Source organism: Gallus gallus, chromosome Z, assembly GCF_016699485.2.
Source record: "Gallus gallus isolate bGalGal1 chromosome Z, bGalGal1.mat.broiler.GRCg7b, whole genome shotgun sequence".
NCBI classification, from domain to species: Eukaryota; Metazoa; Chordata; class Aves; order Galliformes; family Phasianidae; genus Gallus; species Gallus gallus.
In genome coordinates, this window is record NC_052572.1 from 28,815,490 (window position 1) to 28,838,287 (window position 22,798).

A 22,798-nucleotide genomic window follows, 5' to 3' on the forward strand; every position below is an offset into this window, starting at 1 on the left:
GTATGCATTTCCTGCCTATTTGTCTGAAAGGCTTTGGTTTGTGAAACCAGAAGAGAGCTTTATCAAAATTACATCATCTGTTTCTTGTAAACTGGCCCATCAGCAGGATTTCTGACTTCCTGCCACTGGAAAAGAAAAAAGCTCTCTCAAAATACAGTTTGAATCTGAGCACTTCTGTTTGTCTGCTTCCAATAAAAAACCAAAAACTCAACCCTGAATATATGAATCCAAGGAATTTTTCATGACAAACCCAGTGCTTTGTTTGCCCAGGTGCACAAAACTTTGTCTCACTGTTGCCCTTTGCATGATTTTTATTTATTTATTTATTTTGAGTGGAGAGTCAAGTCTTTTCATCTACTGTGTGACATCTCAATTGTAAGTTTAATTTTTCTGTGTTACATTAACTATCTTTTATTTTACAACGAAATCACTCAGAGTCCCTTTGGTCTTAGAGGTTGCTTAGCTGTGACAATTGTAATGTGTTCCTTACTGACATATTTCTCTAGAGGTAGTGGGTTTCAGTTAGTACTGTCTGGCGTATTTCAGAATAGCAAAGCTTTTTCCAGAGTCGTAAAAGAAAAATTACTAATGGTACTGTACCAAAATGTGAGATTGCTGCCCTCATGATATAAATACAGCTGGTGGCTGGTAATTTATTACATATAATGTAAACATCAATAATGACTTCTTGATATTAAGTTCCATAACACTGTTCAAGGATAAAAGTGATGCTATGATACATCATGAAGGTTCAAAAAATACTACATTATTCTTCAATTAAGTACATATAAATAGACTTTGTAAATAAATAAATGAGGCTGTGAGGTACTGCACAGGTCAAATGAATGTTCTTTGGCTGCATCTCATGACCTGTTAGTCAAAACTGAATAAATTACCCTGTTTCCACAAAATGGATGTAGAAGCTTTCTCTTCAAGTTCCTTGAGATCTGCTGATTACACAAGTTAACACTCATGAAAAAATAAAATTTGCTTATTTCCATTTCTGCCTTTCAGCAATTTTTTTTTTTTTTTTTACTTTGGAAGTTCTTGAAGGAATAATTTCTGAATGTTGTAAGGTGCTATAAAATAGCTGTAATAGCTGTCCTTCTTTTCCTGCCCTGGAAAAAGTAAGTCTGAAATGTAATTTTCTTGATTTTAAATAAGTTTTTGAATATGAAAATAACTAAATGTGCCTAGTTTTTAGTAGTGAGAAATTGAGTTTCAAGATTGAAAACAATGGCTGTGTTTTGTGAGGTTAGGATGAAAAGTAACTCATATGTTTTAAAAAGAAAGTTCATTTTCCATGGTGCTTTGTGCTAATAATCCTTGACTTTAAGTAAGGAGGAATATTAGATTTAATCAAAAGAATATAAAAGGAATTTTGTTTTATTTTTTAAGCCACTGAGCTTCGTCTCTTGAGGTCCTCTGTATAATTGGATTTCTTGTCTCCTGAAGTATGAAATGTGGGGCTGTATTTGCTATTAAGTGAAAAAATGTTGACCTTGATTTTCCTGTTTTTGTTTCCTTATCTGTGAAGCTGAGAGAATGATCTCATGAGGCACTGGGAGGCTTTGTAGTTCGGTAAGTGCCAGGTGCAGAGTGCTGTGTAAACGAAGAAAGAGCATAGTTACTACTATCGCAGTCTTATGCCTCCTGTTGCACAACCTCATAGCACTTGCTAAGCTGTATTTGCTAGACATCCAGCCAAGAAAGAGCTTCCCTATCCTTTTGCAGCTCCTTAAATTTCATGTATTTTTCAGTCCCATGTAAGTGGGAATGGTGTGGACCTTGTAAGTATGTGTGAAGGCATGACGGTAAGTGATGCGCATATAGTAGCTAGTGTGCCAACTGCTGGGAACAGGAAGCATTCCACTGTCTGAATGACTTTAAAATAGGGCATTTATTGCTGATGTAGCCATTTCTGAATAGCCAGGTTCTCACTCCCATAAAACTTTTCATTGGTATTTTTGTCCTGATTTTATGTCCAGAAATGTCTTTTCTGATGAAAAAGCATCAGGCCAGCTGTGTGTCACCAGTTGGCTTACAGTGAAGTCCGGTAGAAAAAGTGCAGTGTTACCTTTAAAGTCAGGTGGACTGAATCGTGGTGATTTTCCCAGGAGAGAGCTGCATACCTCCAAGAGGAACCACTCTCTTTCTATTACCTTAGTCCCACAATAACGAAGTAATTGTTTTGCACATTCAAAAATCCTGAAGGCTATGTGTGTGTGAATGCAGAGTACACAAAGTACTGGCTTGACAGGCCTGGGTGCATTTTTTTTTTTCTACCATATTCTCATTCATCTCAAAAATATCAGGGAAGAGTCTTGAATACTTGAATTTATGCTGGCTTGTGAAGCAGAATATTTTAGCACTATGATTTCCTCAGCTATTGCTAAGGTTTGATAAAATCGCATTACTGGAATTAGATAAAAATTAGATTACTTCTCTTGAATCCTATTTGCTCTTGTATTACTATAGAAAAGCAATTTTGTTGGTGCTTAATAGGAGCTACAAAATGCATTGTGTTGTGCTACAGTGCTTAAAAAATTTCAATTAAAAGGAGAAATTGATAAATTCCTGCAAAATCTTTTTGCTTTGAAGCTTGTTTACACTCTGCAGCTGTAAGTGAACAGCAGGCTTTTGTAGCATATAGTATTATACCCTGACACTTAAAATGCAGCAGGATAAAAGCTGCCTCTATTTACGCAGCTCCACCCTTTCTGATTTTGTGAGACGTTCTCCAGCATACCAACTGCAACAGAAAAAAAATACAGATAAGGTAAGTATTGCTTAAATGATTGTCTGACTAAATAGCAAATAGGTTTATTTGCTACCCGTTCCGCATGAGTTAGGCATCTCTGTGTAGCAGCACAATCCCAACTGTTAACTTTGATAACAGGTGATGGCAAAGTGATAATTTTGCTTGGATGCATGAAATAATTCTTTTCAGCCTGTAAATGTTGCGGCAGCATTTTTATTTCCCCTTTAAATAACAGAAGTATTTCATGCCAATGTCCAATAGCATATTAGCAGGAGGGACAGCTTATATATGGTGTGCGAGAGGAACCTTTCCTACCCATATGCAGAAAAGTCGTATTCATCTTTTAAAAAAATACCAGAGCCATCTGATAAGTTTATCACACACCTTTGAACTTTAGAAGCCATCTCTGAGGGATTGTCTTGAATCCCAAATACCTCAGATTGGAGTCTTCTCTGGTTTACCTAGCAAAAATAAAATAAATGATGAGATGGTGGAGTATAAGGGCTGTAATGGAGTTCATCCGTGCTATTGTATATACTGCCTGCTTGGTTATGGCTTCACAGTTACTACGAGAGCAAACTGTCCTGCAGCCATGCTGCTGAAATGTTATTCTCAACAATTTAATGTGTTTCCTGTATCTAGATTTGTAGGCAGGGCTGGTAGCTGCCAAATCTTCCTTCTGTAAGAGCTTTTCTCCAGTTGCTAATAACTTTGGCAATGTCAGTAGCCTACAGCTGAAACTTTTGTTTGTCAGTAGCTGAAAAATGTCAGGGAACTTGAAGCTGTTTGGTCATTTGGAAAAACAATACTGGGGAAGATAATCTTTGGTCTTTCTCTCTGGAGTGGGGCCATTTGACTGAGTATTACACTTGAGTGCTCCATGTGGAGGGGGAACTGAGGTGGGAGCAGCCATCCACCACCATGCATGTCCAGCCCCAGTGCCCTTCTGTTGTGACTGAGGACACTGCATGCACAGTGCCACTGCCATCACACTGGGACTCACCTTGCCAGGGCTGCAGACTGGGAGGGCCTTTTCCTGTCCTCCGGAGTTACTTACATGGAGGGCAGAGATATGCTCACTGTTGTTCTCGGTGCCTTTCTGATGTTGCTGCAGTAGAACAGGAAAGCAGGAGAAAGAAAACAGAAAAATCTGCCTTCAGAGGGAAAGAAAAAAAAAAAGAAGAAAAAATAAATAAGGAATTGAAGGCAGATAGAGAGCATTCATGGAGCTGGAAGGGGAAGAAAGAGTGGGATGAGATTCCAAAAAAGGGATTTGGTCATAGTCCTCTGCAGAACCCGGGATGCCCGAGGCTCAAATTTCTTCTGGTATAAGCAAATGGCTGTGAAATGTACCAGCAAATTACTGGCAGGTTGCCTATAGGAATAGCTGTTCCTGATGCCAATTACTGCATTAACTGAAGGAACAGTCATCTTTATTCTCCCAAGGACTTGATCCTCCTGTGCATAGAGAGAAAGGCAGCTACATGTTACAAGTTTGAAAATACGCTTATTTCTTTATTTCTTTACTTATTTCTGATTGATCATCAGAAAAAAAGAATAACAAAAAAACAACAATGTGCATTTGTATGCATTTCAATTTCTAAGCTAGAGTAAGGTTGCAAAATGAGGTACACAGCAAATGCCAGAATTTTCCCAGGAGAAGGAACATCATGTTCGAAGCCTCCTTATCTGTTTCTTACAGATCTAGTCACTAGAGCAACTGTGGGGAAGAATCACCATAGTGACTCTCTGGGATGCACAGGAGTTAAAGCAAGAAAGAATGGAGACGAGGCACTGCATTCCCAAAGGGCATTTCTTGACACAGAACTAACGGTTGATGGCAATGTCATGCTGCATTATTGAGGAGAAAAGGCTCAAGGAACAATGTAATGGAACAAAATTATCTTTGAAAAGTTTCTGTGTCTAAAAGTAGTCCTCTGCAATCCACATGCCTCACTGCTCCTCTGTGTGCCTGGGCAGTGGGATGAGCAACAAAGTTATTAGTTCTGTCCAGTGCTGAGAGAGCAACCCGGGGTGACTTGCATGGCCCTTTGAGTGAAGGCAAGACAGGAGAATTTCTTATTTATTACGATAGGAAGAGAAAGGTGTAGGAAAAAAAGGATTACTTTTTCCTTTTCCTGTTGGCCATGATGAGTAGGAGGAAACAGCAGTAATAGATTTCTGTGCTGAATGCCTTTGTCATTCTGGGTAGTAAGTCCTCTCAAAATGGCTGGTACCATTCTGTTCACTGCCAGTCCACTCTTGTAGCTCCCACACCAAATTCTCTCTCCCAGCAATTCCTTCTTTGCCAAAAGGCAGAGGAAAGACAACTAAACATCTTCCTCTCACTTCATGCATAGAACTGAAAAAAGATCTTTTCCATCATAGAATCATAGAATCGCTAAGGTTGGAAAAGACCCACAGGATCATCCAGTCCAACCATTATCATCCAGTCCAACCATTAGTCTCTGTCAGTCTTTGTCAGCTGGGAACTAATCTTCTAAGGGAACCAGCTCAGTGTCTCTAGTTCTATATATGACTTTGTTATGCAAAAATGGCCTTGTCTAATGCGTGTTAGTTTAATACGTGTGTCTGGCTGCATTAGTGCCCATGTGCTGACGGGAGGTTTCTGGCTAAGCAGTTTGCCCAAGTAGCTGGTAATTCAAGTGCCCCTTGTCTCTGTAGGACTGAAGCATCCTTGTCAGTACCGTCTAGAGTGAAATCCATGATCCACTGAAAACAATGATATATATGGATGATGGACGTCCATTTTTGATCTTAATTTAAGAATAGCAGCATGGTCCTGAACGGAAAATTATATCCACCAAAAAATAACAAATAACCAGTACGCTCTAGACAGCAACATACTTGGCTTTACTGTTTTGTTGAAATGACAAGAAACAGCAGAATTGTAGGGTTCTTCATGGTTAAACATTTGTAAGATGCATTTATGCACAAAATATATTTCCTTCAATGAAGGCCAAAACAAACAAACACAAACAAAAGAAAACAACAACAACAACAATAAAAAGAAAATACCTGACCTGAGAACAGCAGGAGAAATTACATTTTCATGGGAATTATTATTGGGACCTATGCTACATACAAAGCTCTTGCTGCAGCATGAGCTGCTTAGGTTTATTTTGATAAAACTGTTATCTTGGTCCTTGCAAGCAAGGGGCAGCAGTTCAGTGTTCCGTGGGAATGCAGTGCTTCCCCTCTCTTGTCCCTGATGTATCATGTACTGCAGAGCGTCATATAATGGCTCTTTCCTACAGTTTCTGTAGTGATTAGAGCTATTTGACAGGATATCTTTGTAACTGAGAATAGGCATTCCTAAGTGGGAGAGGATTTCAGTTCTGAAAGCTAAGGAGATACCTGAAACAACGCTAGAAGTGAAGTATTTATAAGTAGCCGAGTAGGGCCTCTCACAGGTAGTACATGAGCCAGGGGTCTGAGCAGTCAGTTCTGAACTTCAAGAGTCCATTTCCCAAGGAAATTGTTGCTTTGCCCCAGAGTGCTTCCTCTGTGAATTTGTTCAATTTCTGTAGTTCTGGATGGACTGACTAGGAGTATTGCCAAGCAGCAGATGTAGTCTGTTCCAAGCATGTCCTACTGTTATCTGAAGGACGCCTTGTCACTCTTGTGTCTCCATGCTCCATCTGTGGGTTTTTATTTACCTGTCTGCTTAAGACCTGGCTGGCAGGTTGAGAATGTTCTGCTTCACTTGTTCACATGCAGTGCCTGTGTGGTCAGGAATCAGGGAGTAGTGCTGTCCCAGCCCAAGAAAGGGATGTTGGCTGTAATGTGTATTTCAGCACTACTAAATTATGATATGGCTACAGGTAGCAGTGTTAAGTACAGCTTTAAGCTAAAAGTTAAGGTGAATTTTGTGATAGTCTGACATTCACCATTGTCAGCCACAGCTAAAACACAGAAGTATGGCCTAGTAACATCGTGGCAAGAGCTCACAACTTTGACAAGGTGTTCCTGTGTGATTTTAGGCAAGTCATCAGATACCCTCTTTTTTCTCTGCTTAGAAAGATTAGTGAATGTGACATCATATGAGCAGGTTAAATAAATCATAAAAATGGAAGAACTGGATATGTTGTCAAACAAATTGTTGCATGAATAAAACTCTTCAATAGCTTCTTTCTGCAAGGTAAAGGGAAGCTGAGGCTACACAGGAAAGTTCCTGTAACTAACAGTAAACCTTTGCAGAAGGAGCTGAATACAGCACTGTAAGATTTCAGAATAGTCAAAGTCTGTGTTTCTAGAAAACTCACCTGGTATTTGACTGTGTTTCCATAGCTGGGGATACTAACAAGTGCTGTAGGTGTGTACACAGAATGCAACCTCCACCCATAAGCGCATAAACAGTGCGCATCACACTCAAGTTTCAGTACTTTGTCCAGTGGCATTCCCTCAGAACAATGTCACTATGTAAACACTCTTATTGTAAAGTATCAATCAAATTAACTACTAGAACAGCACTGTGTAAATTTATGTTAATTAGTAGTGTTCTAAAAGGACAGAGAAGGCAGCTGAGAAGCTCCAAGAGGTTAATCGCTTTCCATCAGAATTATTAATTTTATGGTGTGTTTTAAAAGGAAGGACACAGTAGCCACTGACAGAAGCACTGGAGGATAACACTACTTGTATGTCAGCACAAGTGATTTCTGAGTGATTAAAAGTGACTGATCATAGTGACAAACTACTATTTTCCTAGTGAAAAGGAGACTATAGAATCACCGAATGACTTGGGTTTGAAGGGACCTTAGAGCACATCCAGTTCCAACTCCCTCACCATGGGCAGGGTACCCCCCACCAGCTCAGGCTGCACAGCGCCCATCCAGCTTGGCCTTGAGTAACTCCGGGGATGAGGCACCCACAGCTCTCTTGGCAGGCTGTTCCAGAGCTCCCTGCCCCCATAGTGAAGAATTTCTTCCTAAAATCTAGCCTAGATCACCCTTATTTTGGTTTAAAGCCATTATCCTTTGTCCTATCACTGCATTTCCCGATGATCAGTCTCACACCAGATGTTACTTCTGTGAAAGTGGAGAATCCTACATGGAAATAGTTTTTGAGAAAAATAGGACTTGTATGCCTCATGAGATGCACCGTGTTATGTCACAGGAAGAATAATCTATCTACTTCTCTGGCCTGCCTTCTCTCTTTCTTTGCCTAAACCAGTCTTTTAAAAAAGCAGAAAGGGATTAAATTAAAATTAAGTCCTGAAACATACACATCTCTACTCAGACAGTGAAGATGTGGTGTAAAAGGAGATTTGACTTCATATCAAGTTTTACTTCAGCTATTTGTTGGATGTGTTTGATGATACTTTGCATGAGAAAGCATAAGAGTTTGCTTTTTCCTACACAGAACACAACCAGCTTGTTCAGTGTAGGATGGGGCCTCCATCCCTTGCTAAAGACTGCATAGCACTAACATGACAACTGCTTGTGTGAAAACTGCAAGTTTTGGCCCAATGAAAATTATAACAATACAGCAATTATAGCTTAGTTCTGCTAAAAGAACACACTCTGGCATCTCTTTACTGTTGTTAGGCCATGTAATCCATTTTCTCTAGTGAATTATGTGGTATTCCCTATGGCAGAAACACTGCTTTGCATTTTGCTACATTTCTTTTTATCTGGATTTTCCATTTTATGCTTTGCATATAGCCCTCAGCCAGCATAATTTCCTTACTAGAGTCTTTCCCTTTCTGTCTGGTGCTCCCTTCTCCAGTTGGGTTTAACATGTGATGGGCCAGGTGGTATGATGAAAACATTCTTATCTTCTGTACAGCTCTATCCCTCATGGCATCCTTCTGGACAAACTGTCCAGCTGTGAGATGAACAGGTTCACATTATGTTGGGTGATGAACTGGCTGAACAGCAAAGCTCAAAGGATTGTGATGAATAGAACTACATCTGGCTGGTGGCTGGTTACCAGTGGTGTTCCCTAAGGTTCAGTTGTAGGGACAGTCCTGTAAATCACGTTTATCAATGGTCTGGATACAGGAGTTGAATGCAACCTTAGCAAATTTGCTGATGTTACTATATTGGGAGGTGCTGTTGGCTGCCTGGAGGGACAGCAGGCCTTGCAAGAGGAATCTGTGTAGACTGGGATGCTGGGCAATCCACAATGACATAAAGTTCAACAAAGGAAAATGCTGGATACCGCACCAGGGATGGAGCAATACCAGACACTGACCAGGAGATGCGTGGCTGGAGAGCAGCTCAGCGGGAATGGACCTAGGGCTGCTGGTGACAGTGGGCTCAGTTTGAGCCAGCAGTGTGCCCTGGCACCAAGAGGACAAATTGCATTCTGGGTTGCTTTATACACAGTGCAGCCAAATGGTCCTGAGGTGATTGTTCTGCTGTATTTAATGCTGGTGCAGCATCACCTTGAATACTGTGTGCAGTGAAATAGAAAAATTGTTAAAGTCATTGAAAGCATCCAGAGGTGGGCAGCACAGCTGGTAACAGGGCAGGAAGGCACGCCCTGTGAGAGGCTGAGGGCACTCGGGCTGCCCAGCCTGGAGGAGGGCAAGAGGTACCTCAGTGCTCCCTGCAGCTCCCTGAGGAAGGGAAGCAGAGGGAGGAGCCGGGTCTGTTCCTGGGAACTGATGGCAGAATGGGAGTGGCACAGAGCTGCCTGGGGAAGGTCACACTGGGCATTAGGAAAGATTGCTTTACTGTGAGAGTGATCAAACACTGGAATAGGTTTCCTAGAGAGAGAGCTGATGGCCCCAGTAAGATGCTTTAGCTTTTGGTTAGCCCTGAAGTAGTCAGTCAGTTGGACTAGATGATCCTTCAAGGTCTCTGCTACCTGAATTGTATTATAATTCTATTCCTTTCTCTTCCCTTCCCTCCCCTCCCTTCCATTCACCTTCTCTCCCCTTCCCTCTCCTCTCCTCATGAATATACTAGTGTACTGTAAGTGACAAACTAATGCTTAGTTTCCAGCATGAGCTTGATTTCCTCTTGTCTTGTTGAAGAGCAAGTTCTTACATTTTTTGCACTTGTAATTGTTGCTTTAAATACTTTATAATCAATTGAAGTGTGGATGTGGGGTTGAAGTTCAGCCCAGAGTAGAAATATCTCAGGAACCCTTGATAAATTAGTAGAGACAGTGACGGCGTATAGTGAAAAAGTCATTCTCAGCTGCATTAGAACTAATTGATTGTTAATAATAATAAAAAAGCATGTTGCTCAAATATTTGGTTTATAGCATGTTTAAATGTAAAAAAAATATATTTTTCTTTATGGATTTCTCCAGCTTGTTATGAATATATATCCCCCACAAAAATCAGGTTTTTCCCTGCTACTTTGTAATATATGACTACGCTTCATGAAATTAGTCTTACCAAATCAATTTCCACATTTCCAACTAAAAGCTTTTACATTCAGTAAAATAATTTTAATAAGAAAAGAGTGCCAAAGTGAAACTATCCTAATTATTTCTCTCACTGATATTTGAAGCAGCAGACTTGGAATGTAACATATATTTCTAAGTGTGTATTTTCAGGTCAACTTCAGACTACAGTAACTCATCAGTATTGCAGTCTTTGAACTGGAAGTCTTTTAGCAGTTCCCCCAGAGAGCTAATGAAAAGCTAAGAAGGTGTTCCATTTGATAGCAATTATGTCATTAGCATTTTCCTTGGAGATAAGTAATTATGCTTAGCTAGGAATGGTCACATTTTCAGAAATAGAGCAGTAATTTAAACACGAATTCTGATTTTTACTTTGTCTTCACATGTGAAATGCAGTATTTGAAATGCACACATTTGAGCTGTGACTGTAGTAACGTTTTTAATGAGTTATATTTGTGTAATGTAACACATCCTCCAGGTATAACCTGTTTCTTACATGCTAAAATGGTAACGCAACTATGTGCTATGTTTTTTTTTTAATGTTGTTTATTTTGTTTGTTTGTTAGTTTTATTAGTTTTGTTTGTTTTTAGTAAGAAAGGGCCTGGCTGCCACAGGAACCAAGGGTACTATAACAAAAAAAACCCACTAGGATGCAATCCTGCAAAACAGAACTTTTCCTTTTGCTCTCAAGCTCTAACGGCAGTTCAAATAGGTAAGGCAGAAGGTGAGTCAATATCACAGCACAGGTTGTACCCAAGTGTACAGTCTTGCAGGAATACAATACCTATATCAGCAAAAGGAACACAAATATTTAGAATGAGTGTTCCCTGAATTTACCTAGAACTCATGCCATCATAGAAACCTCTCTGCTCTGCAGCAAAATGAGTCCCAATTATCTGCTTTAGAAACTAAGCAAAATAAGGGAATACATGTACTTCTTAAGCCTGTCCTTCTAATCTTGCTTTTGTGGGGCAGAATGGGTCATTGCAATTGCATAAATGCAAAGTAATTTTATCTTAAATAACTGAAAATGCACATTCTAGAAAAGAAAGGATAAGAAAGCTAATTCTGTTTAGTTCTCTCATTTTCAGCTAGCTGACAGATATGATCCTCACCTTTTCAGTCACAGAAATATAGTCTAAATATTTATAAATGAGAAAATGAGAGCAATCTCACTATTTCAATTATCTACTTAAAAGAAGCAAAGTGTTGTATTTTGACAGACAGATCCACGTACATCTAAATCTGCAGTTTTGAATTAAAACTCACTCCTGTTTTCCAGATACAACAGATGAACAATTTGTTGCTTCTGAAGGAATGTTGACAATATCTTTAATTAAAATAGAATAAAATATCCAATTAAAATGTATACAAGTTAAACATGTTCTCCTGGCAATGAGCTTAAGTTCTGGTGGCTGATACTAGCGGTGAATTGGAAGATGCCATCTCTCCAGTGCCCTGTTATTACCCTGCTCTTTCTTCTGAACTGATTGCTGATAGCAAACTGACGTGAACAAGATATCCTCTTAATCTCACTGGGATTAATCATATTGGATGTTTTCTTCAATTAAGTACAAAGAAAGATAGCCTTAATGAAGTCTTTTCATCATTAGGAAAAAAAAAAAGTCTTCAAAAACTTAATTCTTAAGCTGACTTTTAGCTTCAACAGCCACACTGAGGCAGTAATTGCTCCCTGTTCCCAAAGTCTTTCAGGGACGATTTGCTTTCTGTATTCGGTAGGATACTACCTAGCTCTGCTCAATAGTTAATTCCCCAATTACTGCTGTTACTTTTTTAAAACTCTTTGTCTTGTTTATTGGCGTTTTTGGATTTTTTTTTCCCAAACTTAGCATGAAGAATGCCTTGTCCCTGGCAAACAGAAAGGCTGTGCAGTTAATCATGAATAGTGTCAGCAGAATACCATTTTCCAGCAGAGAATCCTGCCCAAGCCAGACTGCACGGACCATCAGTCTTGGTGTAGCTGGCAGCCCATGTGCTAATAACAGTAATGACATGAAGGCTTATAAAATGCACAATACACTCCTAAATGGACAGTTCAATGGGGGAGGATATGATTTTAGGTGAAATCAGCATAGGTTACCAAGACAAGCTGGTAATTAATGACCCATCAGGAATGTATAATTTTAGTCCCTTGTTTTTCTGTGGTGATTGTAGAACAGCTCTGTTAAGAAAACTGCTGCAACAAGTAATCAGAGAATATTGTGAAATATCCATTACTGAAGGTCTGTGTGAGCAGCCTATACTAACATCTGCCAGAAATAGTTCCAGGATTGCAAGACTTGTCCAGAAGGAGGAGGTGTTCTTCTTTCTGCCCTAATTTCATGATATAAAAAAGATGAGCTCTTCAATAACCTTAATATGATTAAACTAAAGTTAACTGAAAGCAAGCATCTGATTACAGGATAGGTACCATGAAAGAAGATTTTTGAGATCAGTGAAGAGAAATACTCCATGTACTCCCAGATAATTCTTTCAAATACATGAAGACTTCCAAAACTGTTTATGAAAAGACTAATTAAAAATAATCAGTCTTCTTCATAACATCACATTGTTCTACTAAAACAGCTGTCCGTATCTTAACTCCTTGTGAAGAAAATATTATTTTGTCACATGAAAAGTCAGGAGAGATTATTTTCCATCTTTGATACAGATGTATGGCCACAATGCTACTATCCTGAAGTTCAGATGAATTTAATTGAGCTTTAATGAACAAAACTAGTTGCCCTAGTCTAATTGGAACCTCATTTGAATAGTTTAGCAAATGAATACAATAGTAATAGTGGTTGATGATCTTTCTGCAGCCTGAGTTTCTCACTTGCTTCTGTATGTCGCTTTCCCTCTCCCCATGTAAAACATATGCAGTGACCCCAGAGGATGAGCTCTGGAGAGTCTCTTTAATGCTGCTTACTGAAGCGGTCTTACTGCAGGACAAATTTGCAAGGTTAGTGAAATGAAAGACTGAAGAAACTAGTCAGTTATTGGAGACAGGCTGGAGAAGAAAAGCCAATGTTTGTAATTGTATAATGCTGGATACGTCTTCACACTACAAATAAAAGCAGCAGCAAGCTGATCTGTTTGATGCTTTGAGAAATGAACCTTCAAAATGTTAGTTATGAAATATAAGTATGAGCCCAGAGAGCAGAGCTCATAATCTCTATGGAGAGTACTTTTCTGATTTAGTCTTCAGATGATTTGGATTTCCCAGCTTAATTGTATAAGTGTTACAGTTCCTTTCCTCCTTCCTATTTAAGGACAGCAGCCTGACTCCATCTAATAACAACGAGTGTTTGAAATATGAATGTATTTTTTATATTGGATGATTTACAAATTGTCCAAATGTTACTTTCTCATGATTTAATAATGACAGCTATCAAATGAAGGAAAAGTCACCGACCTACCACACCCCCATCCTCTGCCTGAAACTTCAAGAAATACATAGGAGAACTATCTAGAAAAAAAAAAATGTAAAGGGAAAAACGTAAAGGGAAAAATGCTTTTTACTTTATGTCTCCTATTCTTTGACTCTTTCTATTTCTGCACATCATGCACCCTCTGTGTCTTTTTCCTTATTTATCAGATCCTTTTTCTAACCAGCCTCCAACAAGAACAGAGCTATGCAGCTGTGTCCTGCCTCAGACTGTTTTGATCTTTGATTTGCTGGCAACCAGAGAGCTTTATTCCATTGTTGCACACAAAGTGAGAGCACTTCATTAACCCTCCTTACTGATTCATCGGAGAGTTACACTAGACGTGAGGCTGTATGAGAACAGTCAGAAAGTTTTACAGTTTCAATCTTGAGAAAGTTGAATGTCTGAAAGTTGGATATGAGGAGACTGGAGACACTCAACAGGAAATTCCTGAAAATATGCTGACTGTCAGGAGTAGACAAAGAGAACCAAGTAATGTTGTTTTGTTGCACATACAGCATCATTGAACATGACTGGGAGAAGTAACAAAGAGATTTTCCAGTTGTGTAACATAAGTATTTTCTGTTCACATCTGAGAGACAGGCCATTAGCTTGTGAGTTTCTTCTCCTTCACAGACGAATTTCCTGGTGTACATGTGTACAAAAACATACTTGCATGGATGTGCATGACAAGATTTTGTAGAATACTAGGCGATATGGTGAGTCAAACTTAGGTAAACCCACGTGTTCCATGAATTGTTTGTCACATTTTGACTTTGGTATAAGTCTACATCAAAAATCTTAGGAGATGCACGTGTGGTTTGTAGATTATCTGAATTTTGCCTCATTGGATTTGCTTATCACTACGGGCAGAGAAACAAAAAGAATAAAAGAGCCTCATTTGCTCTTTAATATTCTGTAAACTCATCTATAGATGAGTATAAAACACATGCACAGTCAGCACTAATAAAATGAACACACGAAGAAAAATATTCCTTTCCATATAGCAGCATGAATTTCCTTTTAACTCTGGTACATCTGCACACGCTTTCCCCTGTCTGCAGCATCTCACTCTCTCAAAAGATATAACAATACTATATCCTGTGCACTGCTGGCTACGCTTTTGGAACCAGTTGTTATAGGAACTATTCAAAAAATAAGCATGCAATAATAGTAGGCTGTCAGCTGGTTTTATGAATAACTCTATGTTCTGGGAGTTGGACAGTGAGCCAATATATGTATCTGTTTACGTATGTATATGGTTTGGTTTTTTTTGTTGTTGTTGCTGTTTGTTTGTTTGTTTGTTTGTTTTTAATATATATCTGCTTTTATATGACTGTGCTTTTCTTCCCACATAATTTTTTCTCTAGTCCAAACCAAGGACTGTCTATTCCAAACCAAGCCATGTATTGGCTTCGGTCAGGGAGACCATTTACTTTTTGTCTGATATATGAAATGTGAATGGGAAAGATGAAGCAAATCAACTGGGATTCCTCAGCCTTTCTGGACTGCAATGTAAACAAAAGAGAACACGTTTCCTTGCCCTGTGTCAGTGCTGTTGACACGATGCAGCATGGGGGCCAGAATGTGTAGAACAACCAGCTAATATTATGGGAGCCATCCAGAGTCTATCAAACCTGCCAAAAAGGAGGAAAGGATCATGGCTGCTTTCTGATTAGAGCTAGAATAGCTCAGTTGGAAAGAACCTGCAAAGACCATTTAGTCCAACAGCCTGTCAGCTTCAGAGCTAGCCAAAACTTACGGCAGATTACTACAGGCACTGTCCAAATGCCTCTTGAGCACTGACAAGCACGGGACAACCACCACCACTCTAGGAAAACTGTTGCAGTGTTTGACCAACCTCATGGTACAGAAATGCTTACTAACACCTAGCCTGACTCTGCTCTGGCTACTCATCTCCCAGTCTGTGTCCTGATGCCTTGATGCTGCCCCTGGTATTTTCGTTGTTGAACTTCATGCTGCTGCTGATTGCCCAGTGCTTAGAGGTGTTGCACAGAGCTGAGGGATCTCACGTGAAAGGAATTCTCAAAAAAGTACTAGGATATATATAGAATAAAATGTAAGAAAATGGAAAAACTGACTGTTTTTTGTTGATTTTAAAGCATCTGTTTCCTAGAATATGTGTACATAAATAGAATATGCATGCAAACAAAGAAGAAATACTATGTAGCTGAACTTTCCTTAGGCAAATCTATTCTGTATGAGCGAAGCTGTGGGTGAGGCCTGCACTGGAATAAGTAAGTTACACAGCTGAGAGAGAGGGAAAAACAAAACAAAAAAACAAACAAGCAGACAAAAAAAAAAGTAGGTCCCAACATCTAGATGTGTCTCCTGTCTCTGTTATCCATACTTAGATTTCAGGGAGATTAGAAAGTGTTTCCGGGGAGAAGATGAGACATTCTGTCTATAGAGTTATGCATGTCTAAGTCCATTTTGACATTAGGATTGATTCCTTGCTCTCTAATGCAATCACAGAAAGAGAGTGTGACATGAAAAGCGGAAGAGGGACTTTACAACTGGGATCTGCCACCGTTGCTAAGGTAAACTGCCATTTGGTTCCACACCCAGCAGGCAGGTCCTGAAACCCCAGGTAAATAATTGCCCCCTACTGGACATCTGAATTACAAAGTGTCCATAAGTGCAGGAGGTTTCAGATAGCCTTCATCTGAGCCTTCAGTCCAGCAGACAGAACGGATCTTAGGAAAAATAAACCTATCCTTACCAATAACTCTTGAGGGTAGGTAAGCAGTGTTACTATCAGGGAGAACCAAGGTAATTAATTCCTCTGACAATTCCAAGCATAAATTTTTGTCGTCTTCCATTCTGAGTGGGACACTGAAAGAATTTGAGGTGCATATGAGTTTTTCTGTAAAATTCCAGCATCTCCACTCTGGAACTTCATAATGTCCTCTGCAGTAGTCTGTATTGAATTGCTATGATAGATACAATGATTCACAGAAGAATTCTATTTATAGGCCTGATCAAAAGTGCCTTGAAATCTTTCCACTGATTTCCTTTGGCTTTGGATCTCTCCCATTAAGATTAAACCTCAAAGTGTACTTTGTTCTGAAATTAAAGAGGATTGTACTCTTTTCCCAAGACAGATCAGTTGCATCTCTTTATTTGGAGAAATAGCACACTTGCTATTTTATGGTAATGCTTATCCGTGGTAAGTAAAATTCCTGCTTGAAAGGTTTAAGTCTGCCATTTACCAGTACATCTATGAGTCTGTTAACCTATCTGCCTCAGCCTGCCATTCATGTCAGGAAAAGAAATTCACTGTTTTGCAGAAGACCATTTATCAGAAAGGCGGTTTCATGAAATCAGAAGTATTCATTTTCATTATGCTGGCAGCTTGTCACCACAGACTTGAGCAAGAAGGTCTGGTGTTATCTTTTTTGTACATGGACATGAAGTTAGATATTCCAAAAGGTCTGAATGCTGAATGTTTTGTGGCTTTGATAAAACCACATCATTAAAGTTCATGTAGCGCCACAGTGTATGGTTCAGTTCAATGTAATGTGAAGGAGAGTACCTGTCTGTGTATAATGAGTTAGGTAGGTTAAATCCTCTAAGAAAGGAACTACAGGATCCTGGTGCTTATTTAAAGAAAGTCTAGCTTATTCACCCCATCTCAGAGAAAATCCATGAATAGTATGACAGTTCTTTAAAGAAGCTACCTAGAAATATTGGAGGATGGCATGCTGTGCAAATGGTTCAGTTTAGACATGAAGCTCATTTTTATTGTGCTAGCTCTTTCATATAATGAGTAAGGAAAAAAAGAAAGTTTTATCTTTCTGAGTCAGACTGAAATTCACTTAAAAAGCTACCTGAATTGTCTGAAATTAATCCCATTTACAACATATTTCAGTATTTTCTGTGCACCAAAAGAGACCATCCTTCTTGAACTACAGGTGGTGTACTAAGACAATACCTTTTATTTTCACCAGTATTAGCAATGTGTTCTTCCACTGGTGAGCTAGGTGTCAGAAAATGTCCTCTTACCACTGCACTCTAATATCTAACGGCTGTTTACATGGGTGGATAGTAATAGGATAAGGGGGAATGGTTTTAAACTAAGACAGGGGAGGTTTAGGTTAGATATCAGGAGGAAGTTTTTCACTCAGAGGGTGGTGACGTGCTGGAACAGATTGCCCAGAGAGGCTGTGGATGCCCCATCCCTGGAGGCATTCAAGGCTAGGCTGGACGTGGCTCTGGGCAGCTTGGTCTGGTGGTTGGTGACCCTGCCCACAGCAGGGGGGTTAGAGCTAGATGATCTTTGAGCTCCTTTTCAACCCGGGCCATTCTATGATTCTATGTCCTGTGTTTTCTTTGTGGAGTTCTTTCTCCTTCATTATTGAGATTTGAGTGCTGCAGCTAAAATAGGTGGAAATGTGTCAGGATAAATAGAATGTTGCTCATACGTTTCCCATATCCACTATCATTAGATAGATGTGCTTACCAAAGGAGATTTGGAAGTTAAAAGAAGTCATGTGAATAGTGAGAATTCCATAGTAATCTCTTTTAGAGCTAGAGCATCAGGTTACCAAACACTTAATGATGTTGGTTAATTATCCAGGCAGATGTGTATGGGGAGACAAATATCTTGAATTGAGTCCTTGTACTGAATTTGTCTTCCTAGGTGGACCTCTCCTCTGCTTTTCAGCTGGGAGCTGGCACCAGGAAAAAAAAAAAAAAGAACAACACTGGTGGCGTGTAGAAAAATATTAATAATGTGAAAAATGCATCAGATTACAGAAGTTCACAGAGTAATCTTTGTACAAGCAGAGAAAAAAATGACTGGAACTCAAATTCTAGTTATATTCCATATGGCAGCTACCATAAAGGATGGCAGTTTGCATTAGAAGGAGATCTTGTCTCATCATTTGCCTCCTGTCACATCCAGGCTTTAATGTGAGCTGTTCTTTACTTGCAGCCTTTCTACTGAACTGGGGAAACTAACTGCAGCTGTTAGCAAAAGCTTGGTTTGGCTTTCATAGCTGCTAATATGTTTGATGATATCAGTGTTTGTACATCTTTCAAATCTAGTGTTGTTTCAGCTGTGCTGGAAACCTGCTCATTGATATCAAGTGACAGGAGGCACAAAACTGCCTTCTTCTATAGAGAATGAAATAAGAAATTCATTCCTATTGTTTGTTACCAGGTGGTTCATCAGCCCTGTGAATATTTGGTCCTGTGTGATAGGAGATTTAAATGGCGTGATCAAAATAAATTAACATTTTTTTTCTGACATGTCAGTGGCATTCATGTGCTAATGAATTGTCTGAGCAGTTTATTATTTCGAACCTATCTATTTTCACAAAAAAGAAACCAACAAAAAATGTATGTAGAAACCCCCATTTCGACTGTAGAGATTAGGAAACTGATAAATGGAGAGACTGAAAGGAAGGGAGATCATAAAGGGTTTAGACAGTTATCTGCCAATTTGGTTGTCTGGATCCAAAAGTGCAATATGTAGCTGCTGCTTAGCCCTGAAGCTTCTTAAAAGTATGTGAGTATGTAATTCTTAAATCACCAGGCAAGTTTTGTAGGACTTAATGAGAGAGATTTGCATATATAAAGAGCCACATTGGTGCGTAGCTAATGACTTAAGTTAGGTTATTGCCTACACTATTGTGTGCAGAAGTTTCCTGAGTAAAAAAGCAGACTATAGAAATACTCATTCCTGGGATCCACTGGAAGAATTAGCAGCAGAGAGTAGATTGGATGTCTGCATGTACAACAAGTAAGGAATATTCTGCCTCACAGCTCACATTGTACAGACTTGAGAACAGAGGCAGAGAGCTGTCTGCAGTGTTTTCTTTTTCTGGATTTGAAATAGCAAATCACAGCAGTGCAATCCTTCATCTCAATATGTGAAGCTAGATGGAGTCATAAACAACTTCTGGGACACAGAATCATCAACCTGGTGACATTAAATGGTTGACCTCTAGCCTATCTTTTCATCTCTATCACTCAGGAAACTCCTTTTATTCATCTTACGAGAGTGCTTTGCTTCAAATATCTTCATTAATAGCTTATTACCTTCCTGCTGAAATGTTTTACTCTTTAACATTTACCCTATGACCAAGGAAGAAATTATTGAGCTATACACTACACTGTTTCAACATCTTTTTGCTTACTCAAACAAACAAACAAACAAACAAAAAACAGAGAGAGAGAGAGAGAAAAGAAAAAAGAAAAAAGAAAGAGGAAAGTCAGAGGCAGAATTTGGCAAAAGACCAGTATGGCAATACTCATTTTGCCATTTCATTACAGCTCCTTTATGAGAAAAGTATGGTTTCCTCCACTGGGGCAGAGAGTGCAGCAAAGGGAAGGGTAATGAGACAGGAAAGAAGCTGGATATTGACTGGATAAAATGAAGGAAACCAGTAACTACACAGATAAATATTGGGACATATTGCAAGTTGTCACAGAGCCACAGGAGCTGGAACAATCTCTTTTTCTTTCATTAAGAGCTATGTTTCTATAGGAAGTCACATGGACTTCCTGTTATGACCAATTCAAAAACAAATCTAAAATGTCATCCTCTCCCCCTCCCCCCCACCATGCAGTCAGCACATTTCTAAGGATTGTTGAGCAGGTATGATATAATGTCTATTTTAATGTCTATCATTCCTATTTCTCTGCTAATTCTGAGCTGTCTGGGGCAGTAAAACAAAACACAAAACACCAATCTAACTTGGAAACAGAAATGTGATTAGATGGATAAGACTGAGAAAATGTTGGTGGATGTTTGGAATTGGATAAAGAAATATGCAGAGCTCAGGATGATGTCTATAACTGATAAAATTACATTCATTAGGTAACACATGACAGTTTACATGTGATTCTCTATGGTTCGGAGATGGTAACTCTGGACATGCTTCAAAAGTAAACGGGATTGATCTTTTTTCAATTGTTTTTGCCATTTCTGTATGAAGAAGGTCTGAAGTTTCCAATAAAGATGTAGATTTTTTGCAAGTTTTGCAAGTCAGAGGATGGTTCAGGTATCTATAATTATTTTCTAGTTTAAATAGTCATTTTCAGTTATGCATCTAACTTTTTGCAAGCAAGACTAAATCTTATCATAGGAATAGATTTTTATGTCAGATGTGGAATAAATGTGCTACTTCAGATGTTGAGATGCACAACTAAACAATTCACCTAAGTATCCAGAGCTGAATTTTGGTATACATCTTCGGCATGTTTAGCCTAGTAATGATCAGCTTTCAATGTTTTGTGACCAGTTTTGCTCAAATGCTGCTATTGAGCTGCCCTGCGTAGCAGCACAAAGAATTAAATTTTTGGAAATCAATGTTGTAGTGGTCACAGTAGTGCTCTGCACGTTATAAAAAGCCATGGCAAAACCTGAAGAAATTCATGCTGCTTTTACAAGGAATTAGATTTAATTTCAGTCTCTCCTTTTTGCTACAAGCTGGAGAAATATAATTGCAAAATATAATTAGTGTGATAAGAAAAAAAGTGCTGCAACTTTGTCTGAAAAAGAATATGTAAACTAAGCCTACTCTGCCCAAATTAGAAATCAAATGCGGTATATTTAGGATTTAACATTAGTTTTTAAATAGCCAATCTGACAAAGAGTGATACACAAGTTGATGTCAAAATTGAAAAAGCTGCAGACAATTGGTTTTTGAGAGACATGGAGACACATATATGAGGGCTGCTCCAAAAATAATGCCTCTCATTTATTATGTTGTCTCATGACAGCAGAGGTGGATGTTGGCAGCACGGCAGTAGAGGCTGAACCTTCCTGCTACATGCTGTTGCTGCACAACAGATGGCAGAAGCGGGGCAGTCTGACAAAATGGAGTATGACATGGAAGTGTGGATGAAGCAAAGGTGTAACAGAATTCCTCCATGCAGAAAAAATAGCACTCGTTGACATCCATTGTTACTTGCTGAATGTTTATCTAAACGAAACAGTGGATATGAGCACAGTGAGGCAGTGGATGGCACGTTTTGGCAGTGGTGACAGCGACAGTGGGTCACCTTCACTGATACAGTTGTTTATGAGAGTAGTATGTAAGCTCTTGTTCATCACTGGAAAGAATTCATAGATAATGATGGTGACTATGCTAACAAAAATTGCGTTAGTAGCTGAGAATTTGCTTTATCAAATTGTGCTCTTTCTGTCCGTTGTTGTTTCCACTGAAATAAATAGGAAGCATTACATTCAGAGAGACCAACATAAAGTAATAAAATTCAGGAAATGCTAGCACATATAATACTGACGGTTATGATAGTTCCCACTTCCCAGCCAACACATAAAGGTGATTGCACTTATTTATTTATTTATTTAAACAGGAAGCTCCACATCTCTGAGTCTATTACCAAAATGAATGGATTCAATATCTGTTCAATGATGTGTTCAAAATGGAAGCAACGTTATTAAATATCAAAGATGTTATTAGCACATTTTACTTCTTAGCGGAATGAAACAGGCATTATCTCACCAGGTGCTTGCAGAACTTTCTCTGCCTGGAGGTGGTGGGGGCGCTGTGCCCAGAAGGAAGCAGGCAGTGCTTCTCATACATGTGCTGGTAAGGACCCTGGTGCTCAGCCCTCCATTCTGAGCTCACATGCAGCTGCAGTGTGCATATACATGTTGCTGCTGCTGCTGCTGCTGCTGCAGCAGCAAACCTGGGACTGCAACTGTGATGCAGAGGTCCAGCTGGCTGGCTTTTTAAACCTGCGTTAGGAAGTCACGAGTTGTGCAGCCAGTGTGATTGCAGGCCATTAGTTCCCTAAACCTTACTTTCCCTTTTTCCATCCATATAATAAGGGCACAAGTGTGGTGCCCCATTAGCAAAGTGAGAGTGCTGACTTGTAGCTCTGTAACCATATTCAAGAAGGGAATGTTCTAACCTTCATCTCCTGGAAGTCTCCTATCTGTTACATGCCCAGAGCTATTACCCACTAAAGGACTTCACATTTTCGAATACTTAAACTGAAAGAAACAGATATGGGAGAAACTACATAAATCCATTATTGCAGCAGGAATATCTTTCTGCTTCAGGCAGAGAAGATAAATTGCCACCAAAGTGATACAAAGTTGGTTTGATTATTTCATTGGATCAAATATATCATGCTGTCTTGAAATCTCTATGCTTTCAAGTCAAAATTAAAGAATTTTACCATAACCATATTAGACATTATCATTTGCATATTTTTCATCTCAAAAGA